This window comes from Mus caroli, unplaced genomic scaffold (genome assembly GCF_978045245.1).
Source record: "Mus caroli unplaced genomic scaffold, Mus_caroli_1 scaffold_14, whole genome shotgun sequence".
NCBI lineage: Eukaryota > Metazoa > Chordata > Mammalia > Rodentia > Muridae > Mus > Mus caroli.
This window is the reverse complement of record NW_028227269.1, coordinates 10896160-10914919: the sequence shown is the minus strand read 5'-3', so window position 1 is coordinate 10914919 and position 18760 is coordinate 10896160. Positions and strand designations below refer to the sequence as shown.

The window sequence follows — 18760 nt, the reverse complement described above, 5'->3', positions numbered from 1 at the left end:
AGCACTTTGGAAAAACCCTTGGCTGAATCACTTAGTGACGTAAAACCTGTATTTTCCCTGCCCTGCTCCCCCCTTACCCTTCTCCTATAAAAGCCTGTGAAAAGTTTGGGCTAGTGGTCGAATCCCCTCTACACCATGCTGGGTGTGTGTGGGTTTCGACCCCAGAGCTCTAGTTCATGTATTTGCTTGCTGTTGCTTTATAGAGCTCTGGTATATGTGCTTTTATGTGCTTTCTTGTCGTTGCTGTATTAAATCTTACTCTCTATACATCTTAAGTACCGGTCTCAGTGTCTTCTTGGGTGCGCGGCTGACCCGAGGCTTGAGTAAGTGCCTCCCTTTGGGAGTTTTGGAGTCTTTCAATATCAGATATTTATTTTACATTATGATTCACAACAGTATCAGAATCACAGTTATAAAGTAACAAAAATATAATTTTATGTTTGGGGGTCACCACAACATGAGAAACTGTATTAAGGGGTCACAGCTTTGGGAGGGTTGAGAACCACTGTCCCTAAAGGAGCCAGTAGTGTGTAATATTTTGTACAGCTTAGATTATCAGGGCAATAGGTAAAATTTTGTGTCAATTCTTTTGACCAGGAGGAGCATGACTTTGCTTTTAGAGGACCTCAGCAGAGCCTAGAAACCTCAACCCTCTGGGAATGTAAATCCTAAGGAGGGGCTTCTCTCCTGTAAATTATCTGGGAAATGGCCTCTAAGGCTGCTAATCTCTGTACCACTGCTACCACCTAGTAAGGAGTAGTTAGGGAAGATAAATGATGTGTTCTGTGCATCAGGCCTTCTCTCTCCTCAGCCTGCCCTTCATCCCTAACTGGTCAGACCAATGATGTTTAACCACAGCATTACAGATAAGGAAGACAGAGTGACCAGCCCAGCTCACCTCTCCAGTGCACCCATGAAGGAAAATAGGAAATGTTCTTGGAGAATTCATCAGCTGCTCAGCCTCTGAGGCAGCAGGAAACGACACCTTGAAAATTAGATCCCTTCATTCTCAAGGGATCCAAGACAGCTCTGTGTGACTGTACCCTGAGGTAGGGACTGCCCCTCCACCGCACTAATGGGAAAAGAAAAGCAAGGTTAGCTGATGGGAAATTGCAAAGCCAGGAGAGGACCAGGCAGGGTTCTCCAATGGCATGCATAGCATTTGTTTATTTTAGCTGAACTTTCATTCGGTCCTTTATTCTTTGTACAAATACTTGAGGAGTCCTTGCAACATCCAAAGCTTCTGTGGCAGGAGATCAAAACATTAACTCTGGCTAAGTCAATTGTTCTGACATCAAAGAAATGGACACATAATGAGGTACAAGTCCTTACCAGTCAGCAAGTGTGTGTAAGCTCAGAGAGAGCCCAAGGAGAGGAGCCCAGGTTCAGGAAAAACAATCTGATAGCGATTCATCTTAGACCTAATTGTTCAATTTTCTATATGTTTTTATTGTTTTCTCTGCAAAGGTCCAAGTGTGAACAATTTAAAGTGGAGATAATGAAGACAAAGAATGATTTTGAATTTCGGTGGAAATGTCAGATGCTGATCCCAAGGCAGCAGTTCTGATGATGTCCTTGTTGGGGGCCAGGAATGGCAGGAGAGAGTTCTGATTCATGGTCCCTTGTTATCTCTCACCCTTACCTGGAAGCGGTACTGAGCAGAGACATTTGGACACCTGGAGCCAGCTGGACTGACCAACTCATACTTAGACCCATACCTCAGCCCAGTTTCTGTCAAATGCCCTTCAATAGACCCCAGACTAGACATTCCACCCTATCTGCTTCCTTTGGGACCCCCTCCTGCTACACATGAGCTCTGTCTTCTCTCTTTCTATGAATCTATAATAGAGCTCTCTCTGAACTCCTCTGTGGTTGATGAATTTGATTCTTAAAATTTGTAAGAATCCAAAGGCCAATGACTCAGTGAAAATTCTGTGTGGCTATGAGCATCCAACTCCTGAGTTGAAAGCCCACCCAAGAGCCAAGAAAACTGTACAACCCTCAAAGACAATCCCAAAATTTTCCCATACCGGTATATGAATGCTCTTTCCCCTTGATGAAATGTAATTAAGACTGGAGAGCATAGCTCTTTCATATGGATCTGTAATGTCTGTAGGTATTGTTCTCAGCACTGGATTTACAAGCTCTGCATCCAAGAAAAGGTAGCTTAATGCTTCTGAGTAGTAGTTTCAATGTCTGTAAGAAAGAAAGATAAAGAGTAGGTTGAATATAATGAATAAAATATGCAACATCCTGACTCAAACACAGGAAACATTGAACAATAGCAGTTTACCTTTACAATCAGAGAAATTATGTAAAAGGGTTATTGGTTCATCATTTAGTTAATTCTCTAAGTGAATTATTCCCACACAACCTAGAGTTAGCCAGAGCCTAGGGTGTCAAGAATGAACTCACCACTTGCTACATTCTAACAAGAGAAATAAAGACTGACTTGCTAGAGCTTAGCCTCTAGCTTGGTATATAGCTTGATAGTGGTGGAAAAGCTAAGAAGTGGGGTCTAGAAGGAGGTTTTCAGGTCACTGTGGGTGTATAGAGGCTCAGAATTTTGCAAGACCTACTTTAGTAAGGGTTCTCAAATGCTTTGAGATCTCCATCTAGACCACTGTCCAAAGGTAGGGGAGAAAAGATGGTAAATAGGATAAGGGGATGTTGGACCTGTTTAGAAGTAGGACTTTGGGGGTAATTCCAGTCTCTGGGTACCAGCAGTCCAGTTCAGTAGTGTCAGGATACCAACGGACAAATTCCAAAGTGTCAGCAATGTCAGCACAATGCAGCAGAAACCACCAGGCCTCTGCCGAATCAGCACAAGTCAGCAGGGATGACCAAGACCAGCCAGAATGCCAGTAGTTCTCTGCTGTGCCTCTCTCAACTAAATGAATGTGAATGAAGACTCAAGACCAACAAAGAGTTGCACAGCTTGCTATGCCAGCAACTTGTTTCTCTCTGTCGAGTCCCACTTATACTTTCTCCAAACATCATGTGTCCTCACACAGGTCTTGCCCAAGTAAAACATTAAATGAGTCTGCCTCAGGAAATACCACGTGAATCTGTCTCATATAACACAACCAGAACTTTCCACTTCAGTTATGCTATTTATTTATTTATTTATTTATTTATTATTTACTTATTTAGAGACAAAGTTTCTCTGTGTAGCCCTGCCTGTCCTGGAACTTGCTTTGTAGACCAGGCTGGCTCTAACTCCTGAAACTCACAAAGATACATTTGCCTCTGTCTCCTGAGTATTGGGATTGAGCTCCCAGGGACTAAACCACCAACCAAAGAGTTCACATGGAGGAACCCATGGCTCCAGCTGCATGTGTAGCAGAGGATAGCCTTGTCAGACATCAATGGGTAGAGAGGTCCTTGGTCCTGTGAAGGCTCAATGCCCCAGTGTAGGGGAATGCCTGGATGGGGAAGTGGGAGTGGGTGGGTGAGGGGGAACACTGTCATAAAAGCAGTGGGGGGGGTGTCCAGGGGGAAACCAGAAAAGGGGATAACATTTGAAATGTAAATAAAGGGCTCTAACCCCAGGACTCAGGGGACATTTCTATTTTCTCTCCCTTGACTGTCTAAGGCGGGACCAGCCAGGAGTGCACAGGCCACACAAGCAGCAGAGCAGCTGTGACAGGGTTCTTTCTCCCTCCATCGGCACTCAGGAGGTGGGGCTGTTCCGCAGCACTTTGTGCACTGGTCTTGCTAGGAGAGAGCTGGTCTCACAGCCAGAGACAGCAAGAACATCCAACACCAGAGATTACCAATGGTGAAAGGTAAATGCAAATATCTAACCAACAGAAACCAAGAAAACTTGGCATCATCACAATCCAGAATCCAGTACTCCCACCACAGCAAGTCCTGAGTACCCAAAAAATTCTACTAGAGAACTCCTAAACCTGATAAACAACTTCAGCAAAGTGGCTGGATATAAAACTAACTCAAACAAATTAGTAGCCTTCCTCTACTCAAAGGATAAACAAGCTGAGAAGGAAATTAGGGAAACAACACCTTTCACAATAGTCACAAATAATGTAAAATACCTTGCTGTGACTCTAACTAAGGAAGTGAAAGATCTGTATGACAAGAACTTTAAGTCTCTGAAGAAAGAAATCAAAGATCTCAGAAGATGGAAAGATCTCCCATGCTCTGGATTGGTAGGATTAATATAGTAAAAATGGCCATCTTGCTGAAAGCAATCTACAGATTCAATGCAATCCCCATCAAAATTCCAAATCAATTCTTCATAGAGTTAGAAAGAGCAATTTCCAAATTCATCTGGAACAACAGAAAACCCAGGAGAGCAAAAACTGTTCTCAACAATAAAAAAACTTCTGGGAGAATCACAATCCCTGACCTCAAGCTGTCTTAGAGAGCAATCATGATAAAACTGCATGGTATTGGTACAGTGACTGGCAGGTAGATTCATGGAATAGAATTAAAGACCCAGAAATGAACCCACACACCAATGGTCACTTGATCTTTGACAAAAGAGCTAAAACCATCCAGTGGATAAAAGACAGCATTTTCAAGAAATGGTGCTGGTTCTACTGGTGGCTAGCATGTAGAAGAATGCAAATCGATCCATTCTTATCTCCTTGTACAAAGCTCAAGTCCAAATGGTTCAAGGACCTTCACATAAAACCAGATACACTGAAACTAATAGGAAAGAAAGTGTGGAAGAGCCTTGATCACATAGGCACAAATATTTCCTGAACAGAACACAAATAGCTTATACTCTAAGATCAAGAATTGACAAATGGGACCTCATAAAATTGTAAAGCTTCTGTAAGGCAAAGGAAACTGTCAATAGCACAAAACGGCAACCAACAGATTGGGAAAAAATCTTTACCAACCCTACATTCAATAGAGGGCTAATATCCAATATATATGAAGAACTCAAGAAGTTCAAGAGACTCCAGAGAATCAAATAAGACTATTAAAAAACCCTATAGGTAGAACAACAATATGAACTAACCAGTACCCCGGAGCTCTTGTTTCTAGCTGCATATGTATCAAAAGATGGCCTAGTCAGCAATCACTGGAAAGAGAGGCCCATTGGACTTGCAAACTTTATATGCCCCAGTACAGGGGAACGCCAGGGCCAAAAAGGGGGAGTGGGTGGGTAGGGAAGTGGGGGGTGGGTATGGGGGACTTTTGGGATAGCATTGGAAATGTAAATGAGGAAAGTACCTAATTAAAAAAAAACCAAAATACCTAATAAATAATTTTTTAAAAAGAAAAAAAAAGTGGGGTACAGAGCTAAACAAAGAATCCTCAATGGAGGAATATCAAATGGCTGAGAAGCACCTAAAGAAATGGTCAACATCCATAATCATCAGAGAAATGCAAATCAAAACAACCCTGAGATTACACCTCTCACCAGTCAGAACGGCTAAGATCAAAATTTCAGGTGACAGCAGATGCTGACCAGGATATGGAGAAAGACGAACACTCCTCCATGGTTGGTGGGATTGTAAACTGGTACAACTACTCTAGAAATCAGTTTGATGGCTCCTCAGGAAATTGGACATAGCACTACCTGAGGACCCAACTATATCACTCCTGGGCATATATCCAGAAGGTGTTCCAACCAGTAAGAAGGACACTAGCTCCACTATGTTCATAGCAGCCTTATTTATAATAGCCAGAAGCTTGAAAGAACTCAGATAGATGTCCTTCAACAGAGAAATGGATACAGAAAGTGTGGTACATTTACACAATGGAGTACTACTCAGCTATTAAAAACAGTGAATTCATGAAGTTCTTAGGCAAATAGATAGAAAATATCATCCTGAGTGAGGTAACCCAATCACAAAAGAACACGCATGGTTTGCACTCACTGATAAGTGGAGATTAGCCCAGAAGTTCCAGATACCCAAGATACAATTCACAGACCACATGAAGTTCAAGAAGAAGGAAGACCACAGTGTGGATTTTTTTTTTTTTTTTTTTTTTTGGTTTTTCGAGACAGGGTTTCTCTGTGTAGCCCTGGCTGTCCTGGAACTCACTCTGTAGACCAGGCTGACCTCGAACTCAGAAATCTACCAGCCTCTGCCTCCCGAGTGCTGGGATTAAAGGCGTGTGCCACCACGCTCGGCACAATGTGGATACTTAAATCCTTCGTAGAAGGGGGAACAAAATGCCCATTGGATGCTGAACATTTTTTCAGGTGCTTCTCAGCCATTCGGTATTCTTCAGGTGAGAATTCTTTGTTTAGCTCTGAGCCCTATTTTAATGGAGTTATTTGATTTTCTGGAGTCCACCTTCTTGAGTTCTTTATATATATTGGATATTGTCCCCTATCTGATTTAAGATAGGTAAAGATCATTTCCGAATCTGTTGGTGGCCTTTTTGTCTTATTGACAGTGTCTTTTTGCCTTACAGAAGCTTGGCAATTTTATGAGGTCCCATTTGTCGATTCTTGATCTTACAGCACAAGCCATTGCTGTTCTATTCAGGAATTTTCCCCTGTGCCCATATCTTCGAGGCTTTTCCCCACTTTCTCCTTCTTAAGTTTCAGTGTCTCTGGTTTATGTGGAGTTCCTTAATCCAATTAGATTTGAGCTTAGTACAAGGAGATAGTAATGGATCGACTCGCAATCTTCTACATGATAACCGCCAGTTGTGCCAGCACCATTTGTTGAAAATGCTGTGGTTTTTCCACTGGATGGTTTTAGCTCCCTTGTCAAAGATCAAGTGACCATAGGTGTGTGGGTTCATTTCTGGGTCTTCAATTCTCTTCCATTGGTCTACTTGTCTGTCACTATAGCAGTACCATGCAGTTTTCTTTTTTATCACAATTGCTCTGTAGTACAGCTTTAGGTCAGGCATGGTGATTCCACCAGAGGTTCTTTTATCCTTGAGAAGAGTTTTTGCTATCCTAGGTTTTTTGTTATTCCAGATGAATTTAGAGATTACCCTTTCCAATTCGTTGAAGAATTGAATTGGAATTTTGATGGGAATTGCATTGAATCTGTAGATTGCTTTTGCCAAGATAGCCATTTTTACGATATTGATCCTGCAAATCCATGAGTATGGGAGATCTTTCCATCTTTTGAGATCTTCTTTAATTTCTTTCTTTAGAGACTTGAAGTTCTTGTCATACAGATCTTTCACTTCCTTAGTTAGAGTCATGCCAGTGTATTATATATTATTTGTGACTATTGAGAAGGGTGTTTTTTCCCTAATTTCTTTCTCAGCCTGTTTAACCTTTGTGTAGAGAAAGGCCATTGACTTGTTTGAGTTAATTTTATATCCAGCTACTTCATTGAACCTGTTTATCAGGTTTAGGAGTTCTCTGGTAGAATTTTTAGGGTCAGCATCCTTAATCATCAGGGAAATGAAAATCAAAATAACCCTGAGATTCCACCTCACACCAGTCAGAATGGCTAAGATAAAAAATTCAGGTGACAGCAGATGCTATCGAGGATGTGGAGAAAGAGGAACACTCCTCCATTGTTGGTGGGATTGCAAGCTGATACAACCACTCTGGAAATCAGCCTGGCGGTTCCTCAAAAAATTGGACATAGTACTACCAGAGGATCCTGCAATACCTCTCCTGGGCATATATCCAGAAGATGTTCCAACCAGTAAGAAGGACACATGCTCCACTATGTTCATAGCAGCCTTATTTATAATACCCAGAAGCTGGAAAGAACCCAGATGCCCCTCAACAGAAGAATGGACACAGAAAATGTGATACATTTACACAATGGAGTACTACTCAGCTATTAAAAAGAATGAATTTATGAAATTCCTAGGCAAATGGATGGACCTGGAGGGCATCATCCTGAGTGAGGTAACTCAATCACAAAAGAACTCACATGATATGTATTCACTGATAAGTGGATATTAGCCCAGAAACATAGAATACCCAAGTTATAAGATACAATTTGCGAAACACATGAAGCTCGGGAAAAATGAAGACCAAGGTGTGGATACTTTGCCCCTTCTTGGAATTGGGAGCAAGGCACCCATGGAAGGAGCTACAGAGACAGAGTTTGGAGCTGAAACGAAAGGATGGACCATCTAGAGACTGCCATATCCAGGGATCCATCCCATAATCAGCCTCCAAATGCTGACACCATTGCATACACTAGCAAGATTTTGCTGAAAGGACCCAGATATAGCTGTCTCTTGTGAGATTATGCTGGGCCCTAGCAAACACAGAAGTGGATGCTCACAGTCAGCTATTGGATGAGTCACAGGGCTCCCAATGTAGGAGCTGGAGGAAGTACCCAGGGAGCTGGGGTGATCTGCAACCCTATAGGTGGAACAACAATATGAACTAACCAGTACCCTCCCAGAGCTCATGTCTCTAGGTGCATATGTATCAGAAGATGGCCTGGTCAGCCATCAGTTGAAAGAGAGGCCCATTGGTCATGCAGACCTTTTATGCCTCAGTACAGGGGAACGCCAGGGTCAAGAGGTAGGAGTGGGTGGGTGGGGGAGTGGGTGTGGGAGGGTGTGGGGGACTTTTGGGATAGCATTGGAAATGTAAATGAAATAAATACCTAATTAAAAAAAATGCCCATTGGAGGAAATACGGAGACAAAGTATGGGGCAGAAACTGAAGGAAAGGCCATCCAGTGACTGTCGCACTGGGGATCCATCCCATATACAGTTACTAAACCCAGACACTACTGTGGATGCCAGCAAGTGCTTACTTACAAGAGCCTGCTATAGCTCTCTCCTGAGAGGCTCTGCCAGTGCCTGACAAATACAGATGCTCACAGCCATCCACTGGACTGAGCACAGGATCCCCAGCCGAGGAGCTAGAGAAAGGACCCAAGGAGCTGATGGGGTTTGCAGCCCCATAGGAGGAAAAACAATATGAACCAACCAGTACCCCCAGAGCTCCCAGGGACTAAACCACCAACCAAAGGGTACACATGGAGGGACCCAAGTCTCCAGCAACATATGTAGCAAAGGATGGCCTTGTGGGACATCAATAAGAGGAGAGGCCCTTGGCCTTGTAAAGGCTGGATGTGCCAGTATAGGGGAATGCCAGGACAGGGAAGCAGGAGTAGGTGGGTTAGTGAGCAAGGGGAGGGGGGATAGGATAGGGGGTTTTTCAGAGAGGAATGAGGAAAGGGGATAAAATGTAAACAAATAAAACATCTAATATAAATTTTTAAAAAAGAATTTCAAAAATTTAAAGTTAAAAAAATGAAAATAAAGAAAATATCTAATTAAAAATTCCAAAAAAGCCAGGGCCAAAAGAATGGGAATGGGTGGGACACCCAAAAGGACACCCAAGGATCGGCGAAGACTTGTCCAGATTAGTGTCCACAGCACTGGTTTAGAGCCAGGGCCACCAGCTATGACAGCTCCAGGCATGGTGTATAACAAGGAAAGGTGGGAGAGCACAGAGAAGGAAATGCACTCCAGAGTGCCTGGTACTGACAGCAACCCACACGCAGTTCCATGGCTGTTGCACTGGGAAAAGCTGGCTCAGTGTTGGTAATTTTTCAAAAGAATCTGGAAATCAGAATTTTATGTGAAGTCACCATCTTTTAGAAGTTTGGTGTGATAAATGATCCGAGTTTGAAGAAATGTGTTCAAACTAAGAGGACATGTAGAACTCCCACCTGGGACCCTAGGTCCAGACGATAGAAACACTGCACAACCCCCATCCACCTTTGGCCTCTGCAGCTTTCCGAAGCTGTGGCTGTCTCCTTCAACCCATTTGTAGTAAACTAGGAGGACCACACACCAAGATGTGGGTAACTCTGTCCTCTATGGGTGACTCAGTTTTGGTTCTATAGATATTTCCTCATATATGCTAGTCAGTTTTTCAACACTATGACAAATGCCTAAAATATAAAAATGTAAAAAGGCTGATTTTGGTTAATGGTTTCAAAGGTTTTATTTCATTGCTACTTGGCCCTGTCACTTTTGGCCAGTAGCAGGGCAGATCAACATGTCCAACAGCACAGAAGAAGTTCCAAGTGGCAATAAGAACACATGTTCCACTATGTTCATAGCATCCTTATTTATAATAGCCAGAAGCTGGAAAGAACCCAGATGTCCCTCAAGAGAAGAATAGATGCAGAAAATGTGGTACATTTACACAATGGAGTACTACTCAGCTATTAAAAACAATGAATTCATGAAATTCTTAGACAAATGGATGTATCTGGAGGATATCATCCTTAGTGAGGTAACCCAATCACAAAAGAAGTCATTAGATATGCACTCACTGATAAGTGGATATTATCCCAGAAACATACAACACCCAAGATACAATTTGCAAAACACAAGAAAATCAAGAAGAGGGAAGAGGTGGATACTTCGTTCCTCCTTAGAATAGGGAAGAAAATGAAAGGAGTTCCAGAGACCCATGAAAGGAGTTACAGAGACAAACTTTGGAGCTAAGACAAAAGGATGGACTATCCAGAGACTACCCCACCTGGGGATCCATCCCATAATCAGCCACCAAACCCAGACATTATTGCATATGCCAGCAAGATTTTGATGAAGGGACCCTGGTATAGCTGTCTCATATGAGGCTATGCCAGTGCCTGGCAAATACAGAAGTGGATGCTCACAGTCATCTATAAGATGGATCACAGGTCCCCCAATGGAGGAGCTAGAGAAAGTACCCAAGAGCTAAAGGGGTTTGCAACCCTATAGGTGGAACAACAATATGAACTAACCAGTACCCCCAGAGCTCATGTCTCTAGCTGCATATGTAGCAGAAGATGGCCTAGTTGGCCATCACTGGGAAGAGAGGCCCCTTGGTATTGCAAACTTTATATGCCCCAGAACAGGGGAATGCCAGGGCCAAGAAGCGGGAGTGGGTGGGTAGGGAAGCAAGGCGGGGGAAGGGTATAGGGAACTTTTGGGATAGCATTTGAAATTTGAAATGTATATAAATAAAATATCTAATAAAAAATGTGCAAAAAAACCCAAAACAAAAATGTGTTAGGTTAAAAACAGTTCACTTTGTAGAAATTGAGAAGCAACAGAGTAAAAGAATGAAACAGAGACTCAATATGTCTTTCAATGACACCCCAGCAATGACCCAGTCCCTTCCACATAACAACTGCCTCCTAAAAGAACCACTCTTCTTGGTACTGCCAACAGGTAGGGATCAAACCTCAGGAGCTCTGGGAGAGCACAGAAGACCCAAACGGTAACAGGAGCTTGCCTTTAATTCTCATATGTAACCTTGATAAAACATATGTGTCAGGGCCGGAGATGTAGCTCCATCAACAAATCGCTTGCTTCATAAACATGCAGTCTTGATCACGGATCCCCAGCACCTATGTAAACAGCTTGAGATGGCAAGACATGTCCACAGTTTTAGAGCCATTGCGGCAGAGACCAGAGAATCCCTGAGATTTGCTAGCCAGTCATACATGTGCCAGTGAGCTTCAGGTTCTGAGAGATACTCTGTCTTAAAACTAATGTGAAACAATTGAAGAAGACATTTGGCATCAAACTTGGGCCTGTGTGCATGCACATGCATGCACACACACACACACACACACACACAAAGGCATACATGAGAACCATGACAGATTCTAAGGGGCTGATCCCAACATTCGTAGTTCAGTATAGTCCCAGTACAGATAAATATTTCTAACGCAGAAGCTATAACTTGGAACTAGATCCAACCCAGCTACAAAAACCCAAAGGAAAAGGAAGGCAATATCCTTTTACATTGACTCCTGACATGCCACTGATGAAAACTAATAAGACATCCTTGAAGTGATGCTCTAAATAGAAAAACAGTTAAAACATGCACTGATATCCTCATCTGAGTGTTTCCCCTCCTCCGAACGAGGCTGGGAAATCTCTCAGTGTAGGGCATTCCCAAGGCTGACACCCAGAGTTGTATTCACATTGACAGCTACACTTCACAAAATTCTCACAACATATTTGGAGAAGCCACAGCAGGCAAGAGGTCTTTATTTCCAAGTCCTGCGGCATTAGATAAAAGGCATTTCAAATGGTTTTCACACTCCAGCCTTATGGGGCCTTCACAGTCTTTAGAAGATTCCCACCTTGCATAAATAAGAGCCTCAGGATGACAGCAGGTCATCCTTAGAGGCCAGGAGAAAGGATAGAAATGATGGTACTCACCCCTTCCTTACCCACAAGTGTCATCAAGACACAAATTATGCTGGAGACAAAATAGCTGTCTCTTGGATTCCTGTGGTTAGAATATTCCAGAGAAGTCCATGAGAGTGGAACCTTCTTCATTGTTCTGAAGGCCTAGGCCTAGTGGCTGAGCTCCTTCAAGACCCACTAATTCAATTACTCCAACCCACATCCAGGGAACGGTTTTTGGGTAAGATGAATTCCCAGTCACAGTAATGCAGTGAGAATCTGAGCTCAGATGTTATGCTTCAAATGCCCCACACTGTGTCTCCATTGCAACTGCCTGTCAGTAAACTATCTGCCTACCCCTTAGCTTTAAAGAGCTTTGAGTAAGGAAAGGGGCACTTTCAATGCTTCCCTTAGGAGTCAGGGCCATACATTTTTTAAAAATTTGCCTAGGATGGTTTCATCGTCCCAGGAATGATAAATTGCACACCATTGGCAAAGTATGCAACTCGTGTTCTAATTAATTAGCTGTGTGAAACATAAGGCAGGTTGGACAAGAAACAAAGAATGAGACTTCAGAGTTCATGGTAAAGATTCCTGAATTAGTTTCCAAAGCAATGTATTAATTGCCTCTGGTACTTTGCTCCTCCCCATCTATTTCATTCTGCAAATAACATTAAAAGCCTCTGTGCTCCTCTGGACTTTTCAAGTTGTCTCTGAAGTCCCTGCTCCCTACAATACTGTGATCCCCTCCCTGGATGGTTTCTCCCGTCTACAGACACAGCCAGCGCTTCCTCCAGTATGTCCAATTCACAGATAATTAGTGCAAACTAAAAACATAATCTGCTCAGGATAATTGACTCTATATGAAGGCAGTGTTTAAGGAAGGAAGGAAGGAAGAAGGAAAGGAGAGAGGGAGGGAGGGAGGAAGGAAGGAAGGAAGAAAGAAGGAAGGAAAGGAGGGAGGGAGGGAGGAAGGAGGGAAAGAAGGAAGGAAGGAAGGAAGGAAGGAAGGAAGGAAGGAAGGAAGGAAGGAAGGAAGGAAGGAAGGAAGGAAGGAAGGGAAATATGTCAATCTGGGCTTCTCAGATATGCATATAATATACAAGATTATTTCATGGTTCAAATTGAAATCTTGAGGACTATTCTCCCTTTACATCTGTCTGGTCATGACGAGCAATTCTGATGGAGAAGGAAGAGGCAAAGCAGCCAACACATCACTGTAATTTATCTAAATGCGGAATATAAATGGAATTATTCTAAAAGGTTACCCAAACCCAGCAGTCAATAAAGTGTTTGTCATTCAAGCATGAGGCTCCAGGTTCAATTGCCAGCACCTACATGAAAACTTGGGTGTGGTGGCATATTTTTAATCATAGCACTTGGAAGGTAGAGGCAGAAGGATTCCTGGAATTCACTGGCCAGCTAGCTTTGTCTTATCACTGAGCTCTAGACCAGTGAGAAAGAGTCTTTAAAAACACAAGGAAGAGAGTTCCCAACAAAGGGTAATATCTTGGCCTCCATACACATGAAACTACTACACACACACACACATACACACACACACACATTAATAATAATAAGTACCTGTTCCCATCACAAGAAGCAATCCAGAACTCTTCAGTCTCTTTTTTTTTAAGATTTATTATTTATTAGATGTAAGTACACTGTAGCTGTCTTTAGACACCCCAGAAGAGGGCATCAGATCTCATTAAGGATGGTTGTGAGCCACCATGTGGTTGCTGGGATTTGAACTCTGAACCTTCGGAAAAGTAGTCAGTGCTCCCAACTGCTGAGCCATCTCTACAGTCCCAACTCTACAGTCTCTTACCAAGGATACAGAACTAAAATAAGGGTAAATTGCATTTCTGTCTAGTTGATATTGACAAGAATTTAACATGTCCTCTATATGTTCATTGATGAAGTATAAACTGGCACAAACCTTCTGAAAAGTTCATTGACAATATGCTCTCCTCCTAAGTTGATTCCAGGAGGTTAACCAGAGATCCTGCAGTAGTTGTGTTTGCATCACTCTGAAAGAATGCCCAATAGATACAACGTGAGGGAGGAAAGGGTTTATTCTGCCTACATTTCCAGGTCACAGTCCATCATTGAGTGAATTCAGAGCAGGAGCTGAAACAGAAACCATGGAGGAAAGTTGCTTATTTGCTAACTTACTGGGTCATGTTCAGCTGGCTTTCTTATATACGAAGTCTACCTGAATAGGGATGGTACCGCCCACAGGGGGCTGGGCTTTCCTACATCAATCGGCAATTGAGAAAATGTTACCCAGACTGTCTGGAGTCCAATTTGACCTAGATAATTCTTTAGTTGAGAGTCCCTCCCCAACTGGAGGTTATCAAGTTGATAATTAACACTAGCCAGGACAATAGGGAAGGCAGGGTCAGAAACAGCAGCTCTATAGATGGCAGAGGGAGTATGAGGTGGCAGGTGTTCACTTGACAGCATACTATGAAGCAGAGACCACAACCTAAGTCAGAGGCAAATATACCCACCACACCTCCTAAGCCCAAACAGCCTTCAAACAGCATTCATAACATAAGCCTGTAGGCAACAGTCCAAGCTCAAACCATAACAAGAACCAATAGCAACTTCTCTGCAAGGAGTTTTGTCAGTGTTATTTACAAAATAGGAAACTTGGAGGGAAATGCCCAACTTAAAAAGAGCTGTTTAAATCAGTTACATTATAAGCACAAAGTTAATGTAATATGAAGTTACTTAAAATGGTGTTTAAAATGATAATTAGATATGGAGAATATGCTCACAGTGGAAGGAGTGACAACTGGCCTTTTAAGAATTAAAAAAACTGGGTTCCCCACCTCCCAATTTGAGACAGTGAAAAAAAAAAAAGTTCAGCTCTTCTCATTCAAAACACACTTGTAGTGAATGGTTCTCACAACACAATATATATTTAGAGAGCTACTTAATTATAATACATTTTTAACATAAGCCTAGTTGCCAGTTACTAAACAGGGAAACACATTAGTCAAGTTTTGTTCATTATTGCTAATAGTTTCAGAAAGAATATCAGCTTTCGAGGTCTGGGTTCTGGGCCAAAGTGAGAAATCAGCTTCGCATTTGACTGATCTCATTTTAAACATCCAAAGAGAAGCTGCAATAAAGCTGGGATCATAAAAAAGTCCTTTGCCTAGCCCTCCCATTCGCGTCCTGTCCAGCCCTCACTGGCTGTTAAGGTAACGTTTAGAAAGAACATATTCCCTTCTCCGGTAATCAAAATGCGTCTTCTTCTCCATCTGCCTCATAACAAGAGTCATAATCCTCTTTTTATGATATCATCATAAAAGACACCAATAGAACAAAAAAAATCACATTGCTCCTGGTAATAATAGCATTTGTTATGGAAATGGTAGGGGTGTTCCCATCTAGGTGCAATCCACTTTAATTAAGTCTTGTCAAAGAATACATTTTCAAAACATCTAAATCAGATATTGTGGAGCCATGAGCTGGCTGTCACAGGGAAAGAAATGCACCTCAGGGATTAAGCCTGGGGCTGAATCAATTTTCTTATTAAGAGCCTGGATGGCTCAAGACATTTGTAATGGAAGTTAAGCCAAGCCTCTGGCCTTAAGTTCAAACCTGGTAGAGTGAGAGCTTGTTACACTTAAGACACTGCCCAGCTTCCCTCAGGCACCTAAGCTCTGTGATGCACACAATTCCAAAACACTCCCTTAGGCTCTCTGCATCTATATCCATGGTGTACTTGAACCACAGGCACAAAGAGAGAACAGGCATCCCATGGGCTTATCACCTAAACCAGGTTCCTAGAAGGATAAAGACGTAGGAAGATGTAGCTATGAAGATGCTGGCTAAATGCAAAGGAGGCAACAATGGCTTTCTTTCCTACTGTTGAATCTTTTAACAATGGCTTTTAGTAAGAGTGAAGAAACATAGGCATTGTACTCTAAAAAGAAGGCGTGGCAACATAAAGGACTGCCTATAGTGTTGCCTTCAATATACTCTCCAAATGAGATTTCTTTTTCAATGGCCACAAGACAATGCTAAAGTGTTTAGAGTTGTCACGGGTTTGATGAACAGGGTAAGTTTTTGCCTTTTAACTTTTCTATAGGCTCATAGCTTCCTACAATGAACAGATTTAAGAGCTGGTAAATGAGAAAACAGTGCTGTGTCGGGTTTTAAATAGACAGTCAGATGGTCTTGGGGAAGTTTAGTAATGAATGTGGCCTTAGAAAATGCTTTGGTTGAAGACAACTAGCCAGGTTTGTGTCTATGCTGACCTGTCGGGTTGTAAACCAAGGCATGCGGTGAAAGTAGTTTGTATGTAGCTATTTCCCTTAAATTCCTTCCTGGAGGGAGGCTCCTTGGGATGCAGGAAGCAAATGAAAATTTTAATGATCAAGCCAGGAAGTATATAGGTCTCAGGAAGGTCAAGAAATGTAGGAGTTTCACAGGGTCCTGACTCAAAGTTTTATAAGCAGAAACAATTGCCAGGGAGAGACAGCAGCAGGTATTTTTAAGTTGGCATCTGCTGGCCCAAATCTGGTAGGGTCAGGGCTAATAACCTGCCACCCTTTCTCTTGTCCAGCTGTCTGACCTGTAAAGAGCTACATGAGAGTGGGAAGCCTCGTCTTCTACTTCCTATGACCACATGCTGCCATCACCCATGATACAGAGACAGGCAGCTCCAGGGACCTGTCTTGTGGGTTCCCATAACCTCTGGGGCCCTCTCACTGAGCATGGTTCATCTAATGGGGAGTTTCTAGGACCTGACATGTCATATCAGTTCCCCTCAAAACATGGCAAGTCCAGTCGGTAGCCAGCTTTTCTAGGTGTCTTCTGCTCTCAGACCAGAGGGCAATTAGAAAGAATGCATGTCTATCCTTGAAGCTCTCCATAAAAACAATGACATCTTTTATAGAGATAGAACAAAGAATGACCACCTGGCTTAATTGCTCCAATGTCACTCCATAGAGAGCACATTGGAGATGCCTCAGTTTGGGCTTGAGCACAAGGCAGGCTGCCAAGAGGCCAGTAAACACAGGTTCAATTCTATTCAGTTCTGTCATCTCTACTAGAGGGTACCTCTTACCTGGGAAGGTATGAACCAACATCTATTTACACCTGATAGGATACTGACATCAGACCAAAGAAGCAATTCTACATAACTATAGTTTCTAGAACTTACAGGAGTGTGGGTAATAGACTACCTTAAGAAGTAACGGTAACTCAAAGACAAATGTTTCACCAAAAAGCCCAGCCCAGACTGGGTGACCGGAGGAAAGATGCATATTTGGAATGCCCTGCATGATTTGCAGTCTCCCTTCCCCAGTCATTCTGACCACGTATATCACCCTGGTAGGGACTTTGTGAATCATTTAAGTCTCAGGAGATCTCTGAGACCTGTAAGTTTTGATTACTTTTTGGGCCTTGTAAATTTCATTTATTTCCCAAGTCTTAGGAGCCTCCCTCCAGGAAGGAATACGTCAATCCATAGAAAATAGCTCCATAACTCCTGTCTTTGCTGCCAGTCTTAGTTTACACCCAACAGCTCAGCTCAGACAGAAACCAGACCAAGCCCCACATTCATTTCTGTGCTCGCTCAGGACCAGCTGACGGTCTCTTTAAAATGAGATGCAATGTTGCTTTCCCATTTACCAACTGGTTAAGTCAAGACAGAGACAAATTACATAATTATCTGCCCTTCTTCCTGTGACTCAAGGCTACAGCTGACATCTGGACCCAACCTCTGGGGACTTATAATGCCATCATCAAGGGCCCTCAAGGAAGCCATTCAGGGAGCTAAAGAAAAGATCTCTACAAAATAAATTAAAAAACAAGAAGTCACAGTGAGACCTTTGGTGTAGCCAGAGGCTAGAAGCCGTCCTGGGTTACCCAAGCTCCTCCTCTCCTCGGCACTCATGGGTTACACAGGCATGGCCTACCTCCCTTCTGTAATCTCCAGCATTTGGGTCTAGAAGTCCCCGTGCTGCCATAGACAGGATGATGCCTGAACACTGTGACAGAGCTGGAAGTTTCCAGAAAGGGTTACATTTCAATCTGGCTCTCATAAGTGATCAGTCACATTACCTCTGATAAGATGTGATGTTTTTAGTAACCCGCTTAGTGTCTGTCAACCACCATCCTAACACAGATGGTGCCAAGTATGTTATCAAGAACAACAAGTGTAAGGCCTCAAGCAAAGAAGTGGGTCCTGGGAAATGCCACAGAGACCAGGCAGCAGCCACAGTAAAGGAAGGGAGTAAGGTGCCAGGCAGTGGGTAAAGTTTAACTCCAGGCACCTCTGATGGCCAGGAAAGAGTTAGCTGATTTACGATGAGCAAACTATTCACTTAGCAACTCCTAGCCGTCACTGGTTGAGAGCTTTGGGCAAGAGTGGTGGTGGTCATACAGATCAACAGCATTACCTGAATCCCTGAGGATGTCCCTGGAAGAGGACAGCTGCCAGGCAGGAAGTAGGATAACACTGTGCACAACACAGATCAGGCCTTATGTGATGGGCTTGACTTAAACATCTAGCCACTGTGGAGGCTTGGGGTTGGGGGTGAGGGCATCTGGTTGAGCTTTTAAATAGTAGTGCTGCTTTTTAATTGGGATCAACAAACTTTTTCTATAGAAAGTCAATGTTTTGGGGGGAGAGGGGACTTGCATCAAACTTGCCATTCTCCTGCCT

The 18760-nt window shown here is 42.8% G+C and overlaps 1 long non-coding RNA gene across 1 annotated transcript; it reads right to left on the bottom strand.

The window, feature by feature from the left end:
- Positions 1–1378: 1378 nt before the first annotated feature.
- On the bottom strand, positions 1379–18069 carry LOC147001098 (uncharacterized). The gene is made up of 3 exons (XR_015045102.1): positions 18012–18069; positions 14012–14202; positions 1379–2196 (listed from the first exon to the last, which is right to left on the bottom strand). It is a non-coding gene; the product is annotated as an uncharacterized LOC147001098 (long non-coding RNA).
- Between the last annotated feature and the right edge of the window lie 691 nt (positions 18070–18760).